Below are 21133 nucleotides of genomic sequence, written 5' to 3' on the forward strand. Positions count from 1 at the left end.
GAATAAGGGTGGCAGTATTGTGGGAAGCTTTATAGGTTTTTATGTTTTTTTAAAAAATTCTACAATGAAGTTTAATGATAAAAGCATGTAGCAAGTTCTCAGTAGCTATGGGATTCATTTTCCTCTGTGCTTCTGATCCCAATTTAATTGGTTTGGTCCATTTTTAAAAAGAAAGAAACTGAAGGAGATTTTAGTGTAAGAAAGAGTTATATTCATTTTATTGAAATCTGGCCAATATTATACTGTAGTAATCTTACACAGAAAAAAGAAATCTTGTGTTCTTAGAGGAGAGAGATATTCTATCGTTGTCACAATAGAGCCGAGGGATAGAGAGGGGGGGAATAGAGATACCTGGGGTTTTGTAACGGAAATAAAATAGTTTCTTTTGTGAACCAAGGACATTCCAACAGCTGGTTGAACAGAGGAAGAAGTCAGCACCCAGATAGGACAATGTAACATCGTTGGGGGGGTTTTTGGGAGGAGGAGGGAAGCGTTCACTTTTTAATTAGGTGAAAAAAAATCAGGAACTCTCATGATTGGCTCTCTGATGACCGAGAGGCACGAGCGAACTGGAAGCATTTCACCACTGCTTTGACATATCTATATAGGGAATCCACTTGTTCAACCATGAATTTACAGTGGTGCTGAAAAAATAATAACTGACTATCCTCAAAGTTACAATCATCATTAGTGTTGGGCAAACCCAACAAAGTTCGGGTTAGGCACCCAAACTTTTGCCGTAAAAGTTCAGGTTCGGTGCCAAACCCAAACCCGAACATTGCCTGAACCCGACCTCGAGCCTAGGAGTGCCGCCGCCCTGCTGTCACCTTCCAAACTAGCCGGGGCACTACTCAGCATTCTCCCAAACACCAAACTCGGAAGTTCGGCAAAAGTTTGGGTTCAAGTTCAAGAGAACGCCAAGAGGTACCCTGGCTGTTTCGGAAGCTGGGCGGCGACGCTTCTCAACATGCTCCCAAACCCGAACCCGAACCTGAACTTTTGCTAAACTTTCTGAAAAGTTCGGGTTCGGGTTCGGTACACCAAACTTCGCAAAGTTCATTACAAGCCCAAACTTTGCGAGTTCAGTTCTCCCAACACGAATCATCATGTGATCATGAATTGGGTGTTTGGCAACCAGCTTGCATTTATGCAGTGCTCTGAAGTTGAGATTGTGGTTTTGAGTATCTCCAGGACTGCCTTCTGCTGCACGAGTCCCAGTGACCAGTTAGGACACACAGAGTTGGCCTTATCCGGGTCCCGTCGACTAAACAATGTCATCTGGTGGGACCCAGGGGAAGAGCCTTCTCTTTGGTGGCCCCGACCCTCTGGAACCAGCTCCCCCCAGAGATTAGGATTGCCCCCACCCTCCTTGCCTTTCGTAAACTTCTTAAGACCCATCTCTGCTGTCAGGCATGGGGGAATTGAGACATCTTCCCCAGGCCTATATAGTTTATGTATGGTATGTTGTATGTATGTTTTTTAAATTATGGGTTTTTAGTTTTTTAAATATTTATTTGTATTTTACATTGTTTTTTTACTATAGCTGTGAGCCGCCCCAAGTATACAGAGAGGAGCAGCATACAAATTAAATAAATAAATAAATAAATAAATGAATGAATGAATGAATAAATAAATGAGTGGGTGAGTGAGTAAATAGATAGATAGATAGATAAGATAGATAGATAGATAGATAGATAGATAGATAGATAGATAGATAGATAAACTTTCTCAGCTGGCTTCTGACAATCAGTCACTGGAGAAAGCCATAATTGTATAATTCATTTAACAACTGCAGTGATTCACTTAATTGTGGCAAAAAAGTCATAAAATGGGGCACAACTCACCTATCAATTGTCTTGTTCAACAACTATGCTGACAGAATAGAGGGATGTTTAGCTTGGATTAAGAGATGTTTCTTTGAGAGATTGCTTTAGAGGGAATGTAGTCGGAGATTGCACTCTGGATAATGTAGTCTATGACACATGACTACAACTGTGTGTTCTTATTGGCCATTGAGCTATACCTCGGCTGCTGGGTAATTGTGCAAAGCACACCAGCAGGCATTTTAATTCTTAAACAAAGAACCATGTAGCAGCGGGAAGATGAAGAGGAATGAATTTCTTTTCACCTAGATGTAATGGGACAAATTATGGACATATGATTTGAGGAATTTCATCTCTCAGTAAGTGACATGAAGATAACAAACAATAAAAGTACCGTATATACTCGAGTATAAGTCGGGTTTTTTTAGCCCAAAAATGGGCTGAAAAACCCGACCTCGACTTATACTCGGGTGACTGACATGTCACCACAAGGGGGCGCAAGCGGCTGAGGGAAAGACAGCCGTCTGCCTTTGCTTCAGCTAGAAAGAAGCGGCAACTGCCCGGTCAAGAAGCAAGAATCCACCCCCTAGCCAAACGGCTTTTTTCTTGTTTAGCGCGGCGTTCGAGTGGTTGGCAGGTTCCTTTGCTTGCACACAAGAGCCAACCACTCGAACGCCACGCTAAACAAGAAAAAAGCCGTTTGGCTAGGGGGTAGATTCTTGCTTCTTAACCGGGCAGTTGCCCCCTCTCCCAGAGCTTCTTTGGAGCTGAAGCAAAGGCAGACGGCTGTCTTTCCCTAAGCCGCTTCCTGGAGACCACTAAAGATATCGCTCTGGGGGAGGGGGCAACTGCTCCCAGTTAAGAAGCAAGAATTCCCCCCCCCCTAGCCAAACGGCTTTTTTCTTGTTTAGCGCGGCGTTCGAGTGGTTGGCTCTTGCGTGCAAGCAAAGGAACCTGCCAACCACTCGAACGCCGCGCTAAACAAGAAAAAAGCCGTTTCGCTGGGGGGGGGGATTCTTGCTTCTTAAACCGGGAGCAGTTGCCCCCTCTCCCAAAGCGATGTCCCAAAGCGGTCTCTGGGAAGCGACCGAGCGAAAGGCAATCGTCTGCCTTTCCTTCAGTTCAAAAGAGGAGGCAAATGCCCTGCCTTCCCCCAGCCGGTTAACCGAGCGCTTCAAGTTAACCGGCTGGGGGAAGGCGGGGCATTTGCCTCCTCTTTCGGGCTGAAGGAAAGGCAGACGATTGCCTTTCCCTTGGTCGCTTCCCGGAGACCGCTTTGGGACATCGCTTTGGGAGAGGGGGCAACTGCTCCCAGTTAAGAAGCAAGAATCCCCCCCCTAGCCAAACGGCTTTTTTCTTGTTTAGCGTGGCGTTCGAGTGGTTGGCTCTTGCATGCAAGCAAAGGAACCTGCCAACCACTCGAACGCCGCGCTAAACAAGAAAAAAGCCGTTTCGCTGGGGGGGGGGATTCTTGCTTCTTAAACCGGGAGCAGTTGCCCCCTCTCCCAAAGCGATGTCCCAAAGCGGTGTCCGGGAAGCGACCGAGGGAAAGGCAATCGTCTGCCTTTCCTTCAGCCCGAAAGAGGAGGCAAATGCCCCGCCTTCCCCCAGCCGGTTAACTTGAAGCGCTCGGTTAACCGGCTGGGGGAAGGCAGGGCATTTGCCTCCTCTTTTGAGCTGAAGGAAAGGCAGACGACTGCCTTTCCCTCGGTCGCTTCCCGGAGACCGTTTTGGAACGTTGCTTTGCTTGCGCCTTCCCTCCTACAGCGGAGAGAGGCGGCAAATGGCCAGCCCTTCCCCCACCCGCTTAACTGAGCCCTTCGGGAAGGTGCCGCCTGTCTTTGCTGTAGGAAAGGCAGGCACATCCGAAGCGCGTGGGGAAGTGGCTGTGGGAGGCAACGACATTCCTAAGCCGGTGAGGTGTGGTGGGGGGGTGGCGATAAGATAGAAGCAAGAATCCACACACCCCCCCCAGCTTTTTCCCCCTCTCCCTGCAAGAAAAGGAGCCAGCCAAACACTCCAATGCCGCGCTAGAGGGGGGAAAAGCCGATGAGGTGTGTGTGTGTGTGGGGTGGATTCTTGCTTGTCTTCTCAACACCCCCTCACCCCACCTCTCGGGAAGAGAGCAACAGGAAAGGACGCGGTTTTCTTCTGCCGAGTCGAGGACAAAGCGGATGTTGAGGGCGGCGGGCGAGCAACATTTCAGCGGGGAGAAAACCCCAAGCTGAGAGTGCCTTTTAAAATCACTCTCCTCTCAGCCTCGGCAAGCTGCCGAGAAGTGGGGTTTTCGGAGTGGGGAGGCAAAAACGCTCAGAATGTCACCAACGAGGCATTTATCCAAGGGGCGGGGGTCCCTAAACTTTCCTTTAACCCCAGCGGACACAAAGATGGGAATGCGTGGTCCTCGCCAGCCACCCATCTGCGGGGGCTGCCCCGCGCCAAGGCAGAATTAAATTCAACAACCAAAATATTATATTTTTAAAAAACATACTTTTTTGACAGTTTGTTTGCCTTTTAAGACATCTCTCTGGCTGTGCCTAATGTCAACAATAAAAAATTTTGCCAGGTGAATTTTTTTTTGCCAGATTAGCTATGGATCTCACTGAAGAAATTTTAAAGAATACTCAAAATGATTCTTCATTTGCTTTGTAACCTTAAATAAAAAAAACAATACAGTATTGACTCTGTAATTTACCCGGGGAGGGGACAGGAGGGGGGCGCAGACAGACAGGAAAGGAAGACAGACAGACAGACAGACAGAGACCTATGACCACAATTGAGCTCAAAATTTGTTGTTAAGCAAAAGCATTGTTAAGTGAAAATCACCACATTTTACTCAATCCATGACATTTCCTAGCTCTAACAGTGATGTGCAAGCTAGGGAAGTACCGGTACATCTGAAGACATGTGTAATGTTCTAGTTATGGTTAACTGTGTGGCAAAAAGTGGACTCTGGGTTTGTTTTCCTATTACAGTAAATGAGGTTGAATGTACCATATATAATTTTACAAGAGCTCTCTCTCTTTCTCTCTCTGTATATACACATACAGTTTATATAGTAGATAATGTACAGTATATTTTTGTGTGCCTGTGTGTAATATTTATTTACACATATGGCATATATACATAGAATTAAGTATATTTTGGATGTTCAGTAATTGTAAATATAGAGGGAAATTGTATCTCTTTGAGGCAAGGAGAGGTCAAGTATCCTAACCCTAACCCAAACCAGCAGGAGCAGGGGATTGAGGTAAGTACCTAGGTACTTGCATTTTTTTTGCCTATACCTGCCTTGGGGGATATATACCTGTTTACCCTCTTTTAAACTTACAGAGCTAGTTTACTGGCTTTCTTTGAAATAAATATTCTAAAATATTTAATCTACTGATGCCTCAATTGATGTAATTTTATTGGTTTCCATTTTTATAAGTTACCAGTAGCCGCTGCAATTTCCACCCTCGACTTATACAGGGGTTTATAAATTTTCCCAGTTTTTGTGGCAAAAGTAGGCGCCTCGACTTATAGTCGGAGCGACTTATACTCGAGTATATACGGGTAATCTGTATGATTTACCCATTTGCATGGAGTTTATCTGACTGAGAAAAGCATCAAGCTTGGACCAGCAATAGAAGCTTTGGGCTCAGTTGGTCTCATAAATTGAGGACTACCTGTATGCTGAAGTCAAGTGCATTTTCCTTTTTAGTAAAAAATGATTACTGTATTTCTAAAATGTGCATAAATACACAACATTTCTTGTGTCCTCTTCCTTCTCTCTGCTGATAGTGTTTTGTACTGGGCAAAGCACATTGTTTTTCAAAAGGGCAACTGACTATAAGAAACTGCAAGAGTAAAGAAATTTTCTATTTTTCTTTTCAGTATAACTATGGCGATGCTAATGCTGATGCAGAATATATGGTAAGTAAGTTTTCTTATGCTGGATTTCCTGATTTTTTTCCCTTTCCCCCCTTTGGCAGATTGTATTTTTTTTCCTCCAAAATATACTTCCCCCCAAAAAACAGATCACAGTTACATCTAATTTGAGAGACAAAAGGCAGTATAAATCGCCCAGTCCAGAATAGTCTCCAAGAGGTTGCTCTCTGGTATTGTAATTGACTTGATGGTCTATGGAGATATCCCTGGCCTGAGAATTCTATGATGCAGAAATAGGTTTTTTTGGGGGGAGGGGGGACGGGACACAATTCTGTTTATGAAATCTACTCAAAGAGTAAGTTGTAATCTTCCCACATCTAGGACACTTTGTGCCAATCATTTTTTTTTCAGCCCTAGGAAGGAGGCAATGATTAGCCACTACCAATAATGTTGCTAAGAAAACTGCATGGAGTTGTGCAGGAAATCTTCAGGAGTTAAGACTGAAGTGGGAAGTTTTCCACATTTCTCAGGAATGTACTCACAAGGGCAAATGTAGCTTCTGTCCCTCAAGAGGGACTTTTCTGTTTTTAAGATATAGCTATAAGATATAGCTGTAAAAATAGTGTAACATTACTGCAATAACTTATGTCTTTGGAAAGGGCATTTTAGGCCAGTGGTGGGATTCAGCAAGTTCACACCAGTTCACTAGAACTGGTTGTTAACTGCTCAGTTTGGCAAACCACTTGAAGCCTCAGCCTTCCCTCCCAGTATCTCCTTGCTGGGCAGCTCGTCTCGCCACCTAGCCACTCAACTGAGCTTGCTAGGGCTACTTAATGCTATGATGTTAACTGAGGAGAGGGAATGGCAGCAGACAGGCTCACCCACTCTCCTTTTCTGCGCCTGTGCTATTTGGCCTTTCATTTTTATTTTCGGTGTCTGAGCCATGTATCTGCCTCCATGGGCCACCAGCAGCTCTACTGGAGCTCTACTGGAGCCACCCCAGGAAGTTTGGAGAGGGTTTGTGCTCCTGGTAGGTACCTAATTCTCCCCTAACTCCCTCTTTTTGGCCACTGCCAGGCCCAGCACAAATATTATCTGGTGTACACTGGCCTCTGCAACCAGGCCTGGCAGCATCAGGGAACATGGGATCACTGGCAGCTACACACAGGGCTACGAGAGAAAGAGAGGCAGGGTTAGCTAGACCCAGATGCTTCCCAGCTCCCCTTGTCCCAGAAGCACCAATCTCACCCTCTCCCCTCTCTGCTAGTGACTTCCCCATTCTGCAACTTCACCCTCACTACTGGGAAATCCCATGTGAAGAAGCAGCCCTTACTGCTTCTCTTGCCTCCATGGGTTCAGGCAGATGATCAGGAGGCTGGAGCAGAGAATTTACTTGCCACTACTGCATGGCTCCATTCATCTGAGCAGAAGGGGTGTTGCTACCAGGAGTCCAGCCACAACTCTCACCATCCTCAGCCCTAATTAAGGCTGAGATGGAAGAGCCGGAATTGTGGCAAACTACCTGATATGTTTATTTTGAAGGCTAGGTAAGCTGCCCTGTAAGGAGAAGCCAGGAGAGGAGTGGCTGAGAGGGGAGTGGCCCGGTGCAATTAACCAATTGTTAAATTATTTGAATCCTACCACTGTCTTAAGCAGTCTAATTTAATCCAGATCCATGTTCAATTGAAGTTCATTGAAGGAAGAGAGGAAGGAGTAGGAATGAGGTGAAGGAAGTCTGGATGACTCTTCTGCTCGGTCATGGGCACTAGTGACTATCTAACTGGCCTTAGTGTCAGACCCAAATCCAAGTCACTGTCAGCTTCATGAGGTATTTATTAATCTCACTGGGTACAAACCAGGGTTGGGTTTCACTTACCTTTGCCACTGGTTCGCATCACAATGTTTCATGTGCACATGCTCACTACATTCGCACACGTGTCCCCTCATGAAATGTCACTTCCACGCATGCTCCATAGCAGGATTCAGCCCAAAACACAGCTGAGGAGCTGAGGAGCTAGTTTAGAGTGAGGAAATAAAGGTGAGTATTAGCCTTGGGGCAGGCAGGGTTGCTCTTTTTGAAGCAGAGAAAGAAGAAAAGCCATACAAGGACATGCAATTCCCCCCCCCCCATAAAGATGGCTGTGCCCATGAGCTGGCACTGCCCAAATTGGATATGTGATGTCATTGTCACATCATCAGCGGGTCACTAATGGTTAAGGTGATCTGGTCCGAACCACGAGGAACTACCCCTGGTTGAAACAGAGATAGAAATGTCCTTTCTGATCAATATTATATCATCAGAGATACAAAAGTATTAGATGTATCCTGGCTGAAGAAGGATTTTGGGGTTAGACCATTTCTAAATGAAAGATATAGTCATATTGCCTAGAAATAGCAAAGGACTGGCCTGCAGTGCCTCTGGCTTGGACAGCCTCCTGAAGCACTTCGAACCCCACACCCCATTTTGGCTGGCAAAGTGCTGCAGGAGGCCATCCAAGCCATCCCCCTTCCCTCCCCCCTCGCCCTGGTCATCCCGTGGAGAACTACAATGCTGATCTGGCCCTCAAAGAAAGCCACTTTGACACCCCTGTCCTATAGTGTCAAAACACTATTAATTAATTTTTAGGAGTTTTCTTAACCCTGTCACATCCTCTTTTAGCAAGTATCATGTTTCCTGTTTGGAGAATGCAGCCACTCATAGGTGTGTGATGTAGTGATGGAATAGTTGGAGAACTCATAAATTTTATTATGTGAGGATCCAACTGATAACCCTTTATTTCCTTTCTAGCAAAATGGCGATGCAATGATGGCAAAAGTTATGGTAGGTAATTCATAGTATAATGCTTTTTGCTTGGATATTCTCTTCTTTTTAAAAAAATATTTTTATTGATTTTTAACAATTTAACATCACACAACATAAAACAGTGCGTAGTGAATTGTGCCCACCACCCCGACATACACACATTCCCCACCACCAAATTGGGGGTATTTCTTGTATAAACCACTTAACCCAAGAGCAATATATCTGTTTACATATTATAGAGTGATTCCAATTTATTTCTTGTAGCTTGGTCTCGGATTCTGCTCGTCATATATCGTCTTACCTTGTCCCACCGTCCCATCAGCTGTCCCAACTCAGTTTCATTAACCAAATTTATCCTTTTTTCCATAATTTCAAATTGAATATGGTCCACCATGTACCTATACCAATTTTGCATTGTCCATTTTGTCGCATCCTTCCAACCCAGAACTATTACTGCCTGACCGCTTTCTATTGCTGCTTTTTTTATTTCTCTAAATTCTCCCATCGCATTGCTTTTAACTAGTACTGCCATTTCCTTAGTGATTGTCCATTGTATATTTAACATTCTATTGATATCCTCTTTCACTTTTTGCCAAAATTCCTGCACTATCGAGCATTCCCAAAACATATGCATAAACACTCCTTTGTCTTGACAACCTTGCCAACAATTCCCCCTGACATTCTGCTGAAAATGTGCAAATTGAACGGGAGTGAAATACCACTTATGTAATATTTTCCTTCTCATTTCCCTGATTCTTGTATTTTTAATTTTCCTTATATCTTCTACTATATTTTCCATTTCTTGTACCTCTACTAATATCTCATTTTGCCACCATTTAGTCAATCCATCAATCGTGTCCCCATCTGACTGCACTAGCAATTTGTATATATTAGTTGCTTGCGCCTTTATCCCCTCACTTTTTTCTCTTATTATTTTCTCTAACCCTGTCTTGGATATCCTAATAATCAAATTTATTTATTTATTTATTTATTTGTTCATAAATTTATTTATTTATTCATAAATTTATTTATTTATTTATTTATAAATTTATTTATTTATTTACAAATTTATTCATTTATTTAGTCAAGTACATATTGGTGGTATACAAAGATACACTCCCCAGTCTGCATTGGTTGCCGATCAGTTTCCGGTCACAATTCAAAGTATTGGTCATGACCTATAAAGCCCTTCATGGTATCGGGCCAGAATATCTCCGAGACCGCCTTCTGCCGCACGAATCCCAGCGACCAATTAGGTCCCACAGAGTTGGCCTTCTCCAGGTCCTGTCGACTAAACAATGTCGTCTGGCGGGCCCCAGGGGAAGAGCCTTCTCTGTGGTGGCCCCGACCCTCTGGAATCAGCTCCCCCTGGAGATTAGAATTGCCCCCACCCTCCTTGTCTTTTGTAAACTTCTTAAAACCCACCTCTGCCGCCAGGCATGGGGTAACTAAGACATCTCCCCCGGGCCTATACAGTTTATGCATGGTATGTTTGTGTGTATGTTTTCTTTTAATAAGAGGTTTTTAGTGACTTTTAATTATTAGATTTGTTATATATTGTGTTATTATTGTTTTAAGCCGTCCTGAATCTACGGAGAGGGGCGGCATACAAATCTAATAAATAATAATAAATAATAATATAATAATATTTATGTACATGATACTAGTAAAAGAGAAACATTAGGACAGGGAACGGAAGGCACTCTAGTGCACTTATGCATGCCCCTTTATCAACCTTTGCATTTTCACCCATACTCATCAAACACCGATTCATATTTTCTGCCATGAATCTAAGCTCTTTCATTTTTAAATTACCATGTTTTTGGAGAATAAGATGTACCTCACCCCACCCACCCCCCAAAAAAGGCTGAAAATGTGTGAATGTGTTATACTCTGAATGTAGCTTTTTTGAAGCTTTTATTTCCAGCCTTAATGAGGGGCTAACGATCTTCCTGACTCTTCATGGCTTGCAGGTTTGTTTTCATTGCTACTCCTTCTGAAGATTTCATTCCCATTGCCTTCGCTTCCGCCCCCGTCCGGATCTGCAGCTAAGAGGCAGCAGGCACATCCACCTCTTCGCCCTCCCAGGCATCCACGGTGCTCAGTGCCTGGCCACGCACCGCCTCCGCGTCCTGATAGCGTGCCCGACTTCTACCTGCAGCAACCGGTGGTGGGGCTCCATGAAGGGCGGCCCTTGAAGGCCGCCACGGTGCCATTGTTGTTGTCACAGCACAAAGACACACAGTCCCAGATTGCTCGCTTCTCCAGCCAGCAAGCCGGCTGCCTGGGAAAGCGGCACACTTTTTAAATGTGCGCTTTTCAAACGCGGTGCTTTCCTGGGCAGCCGGCTTTGCTGGCCGGAGAAGGGAGCGATTTGTGACTGTGTGGCTTTGCGCCACTTCAAAAGTTTCTGCAGGGGGGGGTTCCTAATGGCTGTGTGGGCGCACGCCCACACAGCTTAGAGGCAACAGTGGCCGGCGCCCTCTCACCAGGCCCCAAAATCTCACTTGCCGTCACCGCCAGGGAAGCTCCAGCTGGGCCGGGCTCGCGGCACACCTGACCATGTCCCACCGCACACTGGTTGAAAAACACTGATCTAAGTTATTTGATTTCAATTACTTGGTTCAGGAATGGTTGCCAGTTCTGCTTAACTGAACAGTGTTACACAACCTCAGCAAATTTAAGATTTGTGGTTTACCTACTCCCCAGTCAAGAAAGGGAAACAAAGAAACAGAAGATTGACGGCAGAAAAAGACCTCATGGTCCATCTACCCTTATACTATTTCCTGTATTTTATCTTGGGATGGATATATGTTTATCCCAGGCATGTTTAAATTCAGTTACTGTGGATTTACTAAAATTGAACATAGTATTCCAAATGTGGTCTCACCAGCACTCTATACAGCGGGATAACCACCCCGAATCCACAGAGGGGGACGGCATACAAATCCAATAAATAAATAAATAAATAAATAAATAAATAAATAAATAAATAAATAAATAAATAAATAACAATCTCCCTTTTCCTGCTTGTTATACCTCTGGCTATGCAGCCAAGCATTCTACTTGCTTTCCCTACCACCTAACCGCACTGTTCACCCATTTTGAGACTGTCAGAAATCACTACCCCAAAACCTTCTCTTCTGAATTTTTTTCTAATACAGAACTGCCATTACAATATTCAGATTGAGGATTCCTTTTCCCCAAGTGCATTATTTTACATTTGGAAACATTAAGCTGCAGTTTCCATTGTTATTGAAAGTTATATATAGTTGCACTTACCCAACTTAATAAGCCAATTCATGAAAAACTAACATAAATTTCAATTCTCCAAGTTTGGGTGACCAATGCAGCTGTTAGGGTCTGTATTGTTTTGATGACACAATAAGCATATGAGTTCACATATGAAATGAAAACACATACTGCATATTCGCAGAAGACCTTTAATGCTAGGAGATATGTCCTTTTATATCTGAAGAAGGAAGAAATTCATTGTTATCATGTATGAGATGGCAGAGATCAGATTGTTGCAGAGAGCATGTGTCTTGTTGTCATGTGAGAATAAAGCTGATACCTTTGTTTCCATTGCAGAATGCAATTGGTGAGAAAGGTCGGGAACAAGTTACTGTAAGTAGTTCTTTGATCATGTTTTCCCAGGAGGAACTCTCCTCTGAAATCCTACCTAAGATGTTGACTGTGAACTGGCCTGAATGAAGCCAACTTTGGGGCTTTGGTGTTGCCACAATGGTGCTGAGTGATGGGGGGGGGGATAAAGATATATGGGATTTTGTAGCCAAAGCAAAATAGTTTCTCCTCAGTACCAAGGACTGTCGCGCTGGAAATTGCCAGCCCCCAACGACATTGAGAAACATCCAGTAGTTAGAGAGTTAATTCTGTCTAGTAAGATAGCTCCTCCTGTGTGATGTAACCTGTTTGCTCACATCCTGTCTCTTCTTGAAGAAGAAGGGCGGTCCTTAATTAGGAGACATCTTTCCTCCATACATCCTTAGCCAGAGGATATGCTTTTTATGTCTCTTTAGACTTTTATTGTTTTTATACTTTTCTAATAAAAACTAATTGTTCATTTGAACATGCTTTGTCTGTACTTCAATACCCATCACCTCTGGAAGCTCCCGGCTCACTCCTCACGGGCTGAGCGCCTTGTCTAAGGTAAGGGGGTCTCTCCATCCCGACATGGTAGCAGAGGATGGTTCTTATTGAAGTAATAGACCCCGCTTACACCCCGTAAGCTTCCTAGGAATTTTCCCTAATGCCAGCGAAAAAGAAACGCAATCCTCTCACGCAATCCTACGTGGATTCCCTCACGAGTGACCAGCTGGCCCAACTCAAGGAGACAATTCGTGTAACCGATTGTAAAAGGGATCCTACAATGTCTTTGCACGGTGAGAAGGAAGCTCTTCCAGCTGACGCCTGCATTCAACAAACTGTAAGTTTATCTTACTTGATTGATGATGTAGAAACCAGGGAACAGGATTGTAAATCTACCCAGGGTGAGCCCTCCGGCAGTCTTTCCATTAATCCTAGCGAAGATGAGGAGGAGGAAACGTTAACTCTCTTCCCCTCACAATCATCTGGCACGCAAGTTAAGGCACAAGCCAAGACAAGGCACCTAGATGATTTTAGCTCTCTCGCTTCTGCTAACATAAAGGGAACTTCCCTAAACTTGCAGACAATTGAGCAGCTCATTGAGAAGGATGAGAAGGAGATTCACGCTTTGGAATCAGTCTGTCTCCACTTTGATAACCTTCCTACAATGAAAAATATAGAGCAGCAAGAAATCTATTTCAGTTATTTAAAAAAGGCTGATAATGCCAGGACTGAATTACGATCTCTGAAGAAACTTCAGCTTAAACTCCTTACAGAAAAGATGGAGGTTATGTCCCTGAGAGGTAGTTCGCATGCTCATTCTCCAAAGGGAGAGACAGAAGGAATCCATTCCTCCCACTCACCCCAAGATACGCATGTGCACATCGTAAATCCTCCCGTGGTCACACACTTCTTCCCGCCAGGCTCTAACATAGAACACATTCCTTTCCAAGAAGGGAGGGCTACCCAGCCCGAAGATAAAAAAATGGTCCCTTTGCAATTTAAAACTGCAAGCCGAGAAAGGGGGAGGCTTTCCCCCACTGCTACAAGTTACGCAGCAGCGGCCACTAGTGGATGGAATGCGCCAAAGGCACAGTTAATTCCTGAAACAAATGCATTTGAAGTGAAGCCTAATGAATTTAGAGTTTCCCTCACAGCTAAGATGCAAAGGCAATCGGTCCCTCATGTTCCAGATTCTTCTGTTTCATCGCAGAGACCTCCAGTTTTTATTCCACAGATGCCTGTAAAACTTCCCCAGGTGGGACAGCCACAAGGTTTGCCAGGAGGAGTTGGGGCTCAACCCCAACAACTCCAAGCGGTCCAGCTGACTGCATCAACAAGGCATACCATCACCTCTTCTACTCTGAAAGGTGAGTTTGTGCTGTTACCAAATCAACTGGATTTTAAAGTATGGCTTTGCAGGATAGGACTGATCTTTATACTCATGTCTATAGACTCTGATGTTTTGTTCAACCCATGTACTCCTGAATGGAAGAAGGTTGTTGACAGATTCAGCAGATATCCACTGCCTTTTAAAACTACTCAGAGACTCTGTAACATGCTAACTGAAGAAGCAGAGTTGCTGAACACTGGCCTTAGACCTATGTCAGCAGCATTTAAATCTAACTTGGCCAAGGGCGGTCAGCAGAAAACAAGTACTCCAAAGTACTCACGCCAGAAACCTTTTAAGAAGGATGACACTCGCAAATCTCCTGATGTGCAAAGTGTGAAGTCTGGCGAGACTGATCATCCACCTTATCCAACCCAGCCTAAAGGCGCACACAAGAAAGGATCCAGAGGAAAGAGTTCTGGAGCTGCAAAGTCAACTCCCAAAGACTCCAAAGATGACAAACCTACTTATGTTGGTACCATCCACCTCAGCATTGTTCCTGACAAGAGTCCACTCTACGACATTCGTGAGTTATGGACCCTAGACAGCGGAGCAGCGGCACACATCGCGTACCGGAAGGAATCCTTCAGTGAGCTACACCTGACAGATGTCAAGGAAGTGTTTGGAGTTGGTGATCTACGTTCCAAGGTGGAAGGAAAAGGAAAAGTCTTCGTCAAAGAACTGGACTCCCTTATCTCAAATGTTTTCTACGTTCCAACTGCCAAGAACAACATCCTTAGTGGATATTGCCTGAGAGAAGAATTGAAGGTTGTAATAAACTATGAACTTGTTGACACCAACATTATCAAGGATGGCAAACTTCTTGCTACTGCCATCCCCATCAAAGGTGTCTTTTATTTGCAACCCAAACCTGCCAGCAAAGGTAGTGTAAGTATAAGCGTTCCAAAGGGCGTATGCACAGGTCCAGAGAGAAACCCTGGTGCCACCGCTAGTTCAAAGGTTCCTAAAACCAATGAAACCCCTGAGGTTCCTAATGCTGTTAAAAATGTTAAACATATGTTAACAAATAAATCTTTTCATTCCAGGTGCATTCACAGATGGCATCGTCGCTTGGGGCATGCTTCTTACCCCGTCTTAGCAAAGATGTCTGAATATGTTGATGGTTTCACAATTGATGGGGCTTGCAAGGTTTACCTAGATTGTAAAATTTGTAATTCCGCGAAGTCCCGGCACTCCCCAGTTCCAAAGATTGCTGTCCGGCTGTGTACACGCATTTTTGAATTGGTCCATACCGACGTTGTCGGTCCATTTCGGCCTACTGTTGGTAAACGTAAGTATTTCTTAACTGTAGTTGACAGTTACTCACGATTTGGCTATGTTTTTCTTTTAAAACAAAAATCAGAGGCGTTTGAGGCTTTTAAAGGCTTTGCTGCAGAGATACTCACCCAACACGACGTCTGGATCAAGCGGATTCAAAGTGATCGTGGAGGCGAATTTATGTCGCAACAGTTCCAAGGATGGATGGCCAGGAATGGAATCCGCCAGCAGACCTCATCACCCGGGACGCCACAGCAGAATGGTGTGTGCGAACGCAGGAACGGGATTCTGCAGACAATGTTTCGTTGTCTCATTGAGGATGCAAACGTGGACTTTTCATACTGGGGCGAAGCATTAAGGTATGCTAATTACATTGTTAACAGAACATGGAGTAGCGTCATTCAAGACACTCCTTATTACTTGCTCCATGGCAAGAAACCTGACATTCAAAATATTTACATTTTTGGTTGTTATGCCACTGTTAACATTCCAGTTGAACAGAGAAGAAAAGGAGGTCCTGTGTCAGAAAGAATGAGATTCATCGGCTTTGATGAAGTCTCCAAGTACCACAAATTTGCTGACTCTCATCACAGAGTTTACATTTCTAATTCAGCCAAATTTGAGGAAGACACAAATTGGTCCAGTATACATAGTAATGATACTTCAGTTTATTTTCCTAAGGAAAGTGTGCAGAGTCCTGATGCCCAGGGATCTGTGCCAGATATTCCTGATGTTCCAGATAATGAACAGCCTTCGACAGTTGCCGAGGAAACCTCTGGTGATGAACTTGAAGGCGGAGATGATGATGAAGGATGGACCAGCGTTCCAAGACGTTCCAAGAGAACTACCAAAGGAACTCCTCCAAAGAGATTTGCACAGCAAGTATCTGATTCTCCTTATCTTTTCATGTGTAACAATCTTACACTTCCACCTGATCATTTTCACCAGATCAAACTTTTGCCTGACTCTGAACAAGAAAAATGGCATGAGGCTATGGAACACGAACTGGACTGTTTAAAGAAACTTAATGTGTTCCAGAAGGTGGAGCCTCCTAACAAGAAGAAAGTCATTGGCACACGCTGGGTGTATAAAGTCAAACAAAAACCTAATGAGGAAAAGCTGTATAAAGCTAGACTCGTAGCTCAAGGATTCTCTCAAGTTTATCCGGAAGACTACACAGACACATATTCACCCACAGTCAGAAATGAAAGTGTCAAGATTGCCCTAATCACTGCCATTGCTTTGGGTTTAGAGGTTTTTCAGTTCGATGTAGAGACTGCCTATTTGAACGCTGATCTGAATGAAGAGATCTACGTCAAGGGTGCTCCTGGATTCCAGAACCGAGAAGGAGAGGTTTGGTCTCTGAGCAAGTCTTTATACGGCCTCAAGCAGAGTGCCCTCTGCTGGTACAAATTATTATCCCAAAAGCTAAATTCAATGGGCTTTATTAAGTCCGAATCTGATGGATGCGTGTTCACAAAAGGGCAAGGTAAGACTTATGAAATTGTTCTTGTTTATGTTGATGATATTGTTTATGTGGGTCTCAATGAAAGCACTAGTCAAACTTTTGCTAAGGGCCTTGAGAAACATTTCACCTTGAAAAGCCTAGGGCATATCAATGATTATCTAGGTGTTCAGTTTGAGAAAACTGAGAAGGGGTTCTCTCTTTCACAAGAAAGTAAGGTTGACCAGCTTTTGCAAAATTGTAACATGTCTGATGCGCATACTTGTCGTTCTCCTATGCAAACTGACTTTTACAGGTTAACCCGAGAAGAGTATCCTGATTTTGAGAACAAAACATTGTACCGGTCAGTGATTGGATCGCTATTGTACATCAGCAGCTGGACGAGACCTGACATTTCACTGAGTGTGAATCTACTGTCCAGATACGTTGGAAAGGCTACCACGTTTCATTGGTCTTGCATAAAGAAGCTGCTCAAATACATGAAGCTCACGAAAGGCAAGAAGCTGTACCTTGAGCCAGATCATGTTGGGTATCCTGAAGTGATTTGTTATGCTGATGCTGACTGGGCAAGTGACACAGAAACACGAAAAAGTACTTCTGGTTATATCATGTTTTTAAATGGTTGTCCTTTCTTTTGGAAAGTTAGGCAGCAGAAGTTTATTTCTTGCTCTTCAACTGAATCTGAATATGCATGTGTTTCTGATTGCTGTAATGCATTAATGTCTCTTTTTCCTCTCATTGATAGTATTTGGAAAGGTCCTATGACACCAATTGTTATTATGGAGGATAATATTTCAGTTGCATTCATTGCTGAAGCTGAATTTGTTGGAGCTCGTTCACGGCACATTCACATTCGGTATCAAAATATCCGAGAGAAGGTGAAAGATGGTTTCGTGAAATTTCAGTATGTGGCTACTACTGAGCAGATCGCTGACTTGCTGAATAAGCCATTGCCAGCTGATCAACATGAATACCTCACCAACAAATTGTGCCTTAAGTGAATTGATGTCTTGATGTCCTGATGTCCCTCTTGTCTCTGATGACTGACAAAGAAGGGGTGTCGCGCTGGAAATTGCCAGCCCCCAACGACATTGAGAAACATCCAGTAGTTAGAGAGTTAATTCTGTCTAGTAAGATAGCTCCTCCTGTGTGATGTAACCTGTTTGCTCACATCCTGTCTCTTCTTGAAGAAGAAGGGCGGTCCTTAATTAGGAGACATCTTTCCTCCGTACATCCTTAGCCAGAGGATGTGCTTTTTATGTCTCTTTAGACTTTTATTGTTTTTATACTTTTCTAATAAAAACTAATTGTTCATTTGAACATGCTTTGTCTGTACTTCAATACCCATCACCTCTGGAAGCTCCCGGCTCACTCCTCACGGGCTGAGCGCCTTGTCTAAGGTAAGGGGGTCTCTCCATCCCGACAAGGACATTCCCAGAGGTGGCTGAAAGAGGAGGAGTGAAGTTTCCAAGCAACCTACAGCAGTGATTGGTCCATGTGACTGATTGTTTGGGAAAGGGGACATAACTGTTACTTTTAATTGGTGATAACTGTGGGAATCTTTACAGTCAGTTTTTACCAGTCTGTGTCAATATGATATGCCAAATAAACCTGTTCTTTGGGGAACCTGTTTGCTATGGAATTCTGCTTACTGCTGACAGGTGTAGTGAGAGCATGGATAGAGATGTCCTGCATCTATTCATGTTAGGATAAAAATTGACTTTTGTTTACCTTGTAGAATGCTTTTGATGATTATGATCGTCAGAAATTAATGGTAAGTACCTTTTTTCCCCCAAAAAAATAAAGCATGGTGAATGAAAGGTTAAGACACTGGAGGTTAAACCAGAAGGTGCTGAGTGACGGAGTAAGCTGCTGTTTTTTAACCCCAGCTCCTGCCAATCTAACAGATCAAAAGCATGCAAATGCAAATAGATAAATAGGTACCATTTTGGTGTGAAGGTTCCATGTACCTTCAGAATATAGTCATTCTGGCCAAATTCCCATGTAAGCATCTTTAGGCAATGGTGGCTCTTCAGCTGTGAATCGAAAATGAGCACCTTCTGCCTAGAGCTGGACATGACTGGCAGGGGAAACCTTTACCATTTTCTACTTTAGCTTTTTTCATCTTCTGCCCTTTTTATATAATATACTTCTTGCCTGCAGTAAAGCTTCCCTATTTTATAACCACACTGACCCCAAACCTACTTCATTTGGTTGCATGTGTGGACAAGGCCTTTGCAGAAGTGCTCCCAAGGAAATTTTGCACTGCAGAAGAATTCCCAGGAGAATTTCTTAATTTCTGTCCATTGTTTTTTTTGCATGATTCATGCAGTTTTTGTTATTTAGGTGGTATATTTCTTTACCTCCTTTTCCAGGTTCTGTTTTATCAGGAAATGAAGCCAGTAAGAGAATTTTTAAAAAAATAATAATAAAAAAATATAATCAAACCTAAATCTTTCTCTGAGTTACTTAGTCCAGAAGTACAAGGCATGTTAGGACCCGGGATGCACAATGGTGGGCAAGTAAAACTGTGCATGAATGGGATTTAGGTTGTACACTCCTCTTCTTCATCCCCCTGTCTGTGGAAAAATGGTCTTCTACAAAACCGGTTCCTGGTACCAAAAGGCTGGGGACTATTGAATTAATTCACACTTTTAGTGTTTTACAAATTTCATGCAAATTTCTTATCCCTGCCAGAAATAGGAGTTTGCTAATATATTCAATAGTAAGGTGTTCTAAGCGTCTGCATTTTCACAATATAGCAACCCCCCCCCCCAAAAAAAAATACAAAGAGCAAACAATACTTGATCAAATAATATTGGGGGTAGATGAAAAACTAATGAAGAAACTATATAATATTCTGTTAAGCTTAAAAATGGAAGATCAACAGGTTAAAGAAACAATGCTAGTATGAGCAAAAAAAATTGGCTATAATATGGAATTATATAAATGACAAAATTATGGGAAAGAAACTGTAAATTGACAATGACAACTACAAATAAAGCAAACGTATATAAAATGTTTTATAGGTGGCACTTGTCACTAATAAGACTTGCAAAGATGTTTAAAAACATTCTGCCAAATGCTGGTAATGTAATCAGACACTGGGCACATACTATCATATGTGGTGGACATGTCCAAAAGCAAAAAAATATTGGGCAAAATTACATACATGGTTAGAAAAAAATGTTAAAGCTATTTCTTATAAGCCAGAAATATTAGAAAATTTTATTGGTTTGCTTGTTTGTTTGTTTTATTTTTGTCAAGTACATATTGGTAGTATACAAAGATATAACAATGTTTATATACATGATACTAGTGTGAGAGAGAGACATTAGGACAGGGGACAGAAGGCACACTGGAAACTAGAAGTGTGATAACTATTATTATGTAAGTAAATTGATCCAGACAATACATTGTTCACAAAGCACTTATGTATGTTAAATGAAAATGTATAAATAAACGGTTTAAAAAATCTAACCAAGATTAAAACTATCCAATTTAGAAAGTTGTGCTAATGTGATCACTGTGTTATTCTTGTGTCCTGCAATCCCATGATTTTGTTTGCAGCAAAACTGCCATAAAACACAATCACGTGATCACATGATACTGCAAACAGCCACAAATGTGGGCCAGTGGCTCAGTGCCCGACATGCAGGGAGGTAACAGCAGGGTAGAGGGTCACAGCATTGGAACTGGGTTGTTGCAGGAAGGTCTATACAACTCTATGCATATTTTGATTGTGTAAAAATGGAATATTGAAAGTCATTCACATCAGTGGTTGGTTGCTCCAGGTTCAGACTGGTTCTTAGAACCAGTAGTGGCGGTGGTGAGAAGTTCTGCCCACCCTCCCGGGATGTTCCACCCACCCATCCAGGCTGCTTCTGTGCATCCTTTATGCCACACTAACTGATGGCGATCTAATTTTGAAACCACCACTGAATCACATATGTAATAGAGGAGATGGTAAGGTTGGCATAGTTATTTCTTTATTTCAAAGATCGCTGCCCATGTTGCATAGCAGTACAAGGATTACAGAAGTCATCTGTGATGTCATGTCACAATTGAAGTAATGCACTTTGTTTTCTTTGCAGGATTGTATAGACAGTGAGTGTGGATTGGCTGATTTCATGGTAAATGCCTCTTGGTTCCTCTTCTGTTCTTTCCTTGTGAAATATTCTCCTTGCATGAAAATTTTGCACAGATGATTGCCAAATGACCAGGCAGCTAGAAAGGTGGGAGGAAAGTGAACACAAGAACAAGGGGACACAATCTGAAGTTAGTTGGGGGAAAGATCAAAAGCAACCTGAGAAAATATTATTTTTCTGAAAGAGTAGTAGATCCTTGGAACAAACTTCCAGCAGACGTGGTAAATAAATCCACAGTAACTGAATTTA

This window comes from Erythrolamprus reginae, chromosome 2 (assembly GCF_031021105.1).
Source record: "Erythrolamprus reginae isolate rEryReg1 chromosome 2, rEryReg1.hap1, whole genome shotgun sequence".
Classification (NCBI taxonomy): Eukaryota; Metazoa; Chordata; class Lepidosauria; order Squamata; family Dipsadidae; genus Erythrolamprus; species Erythrolamprus reginae.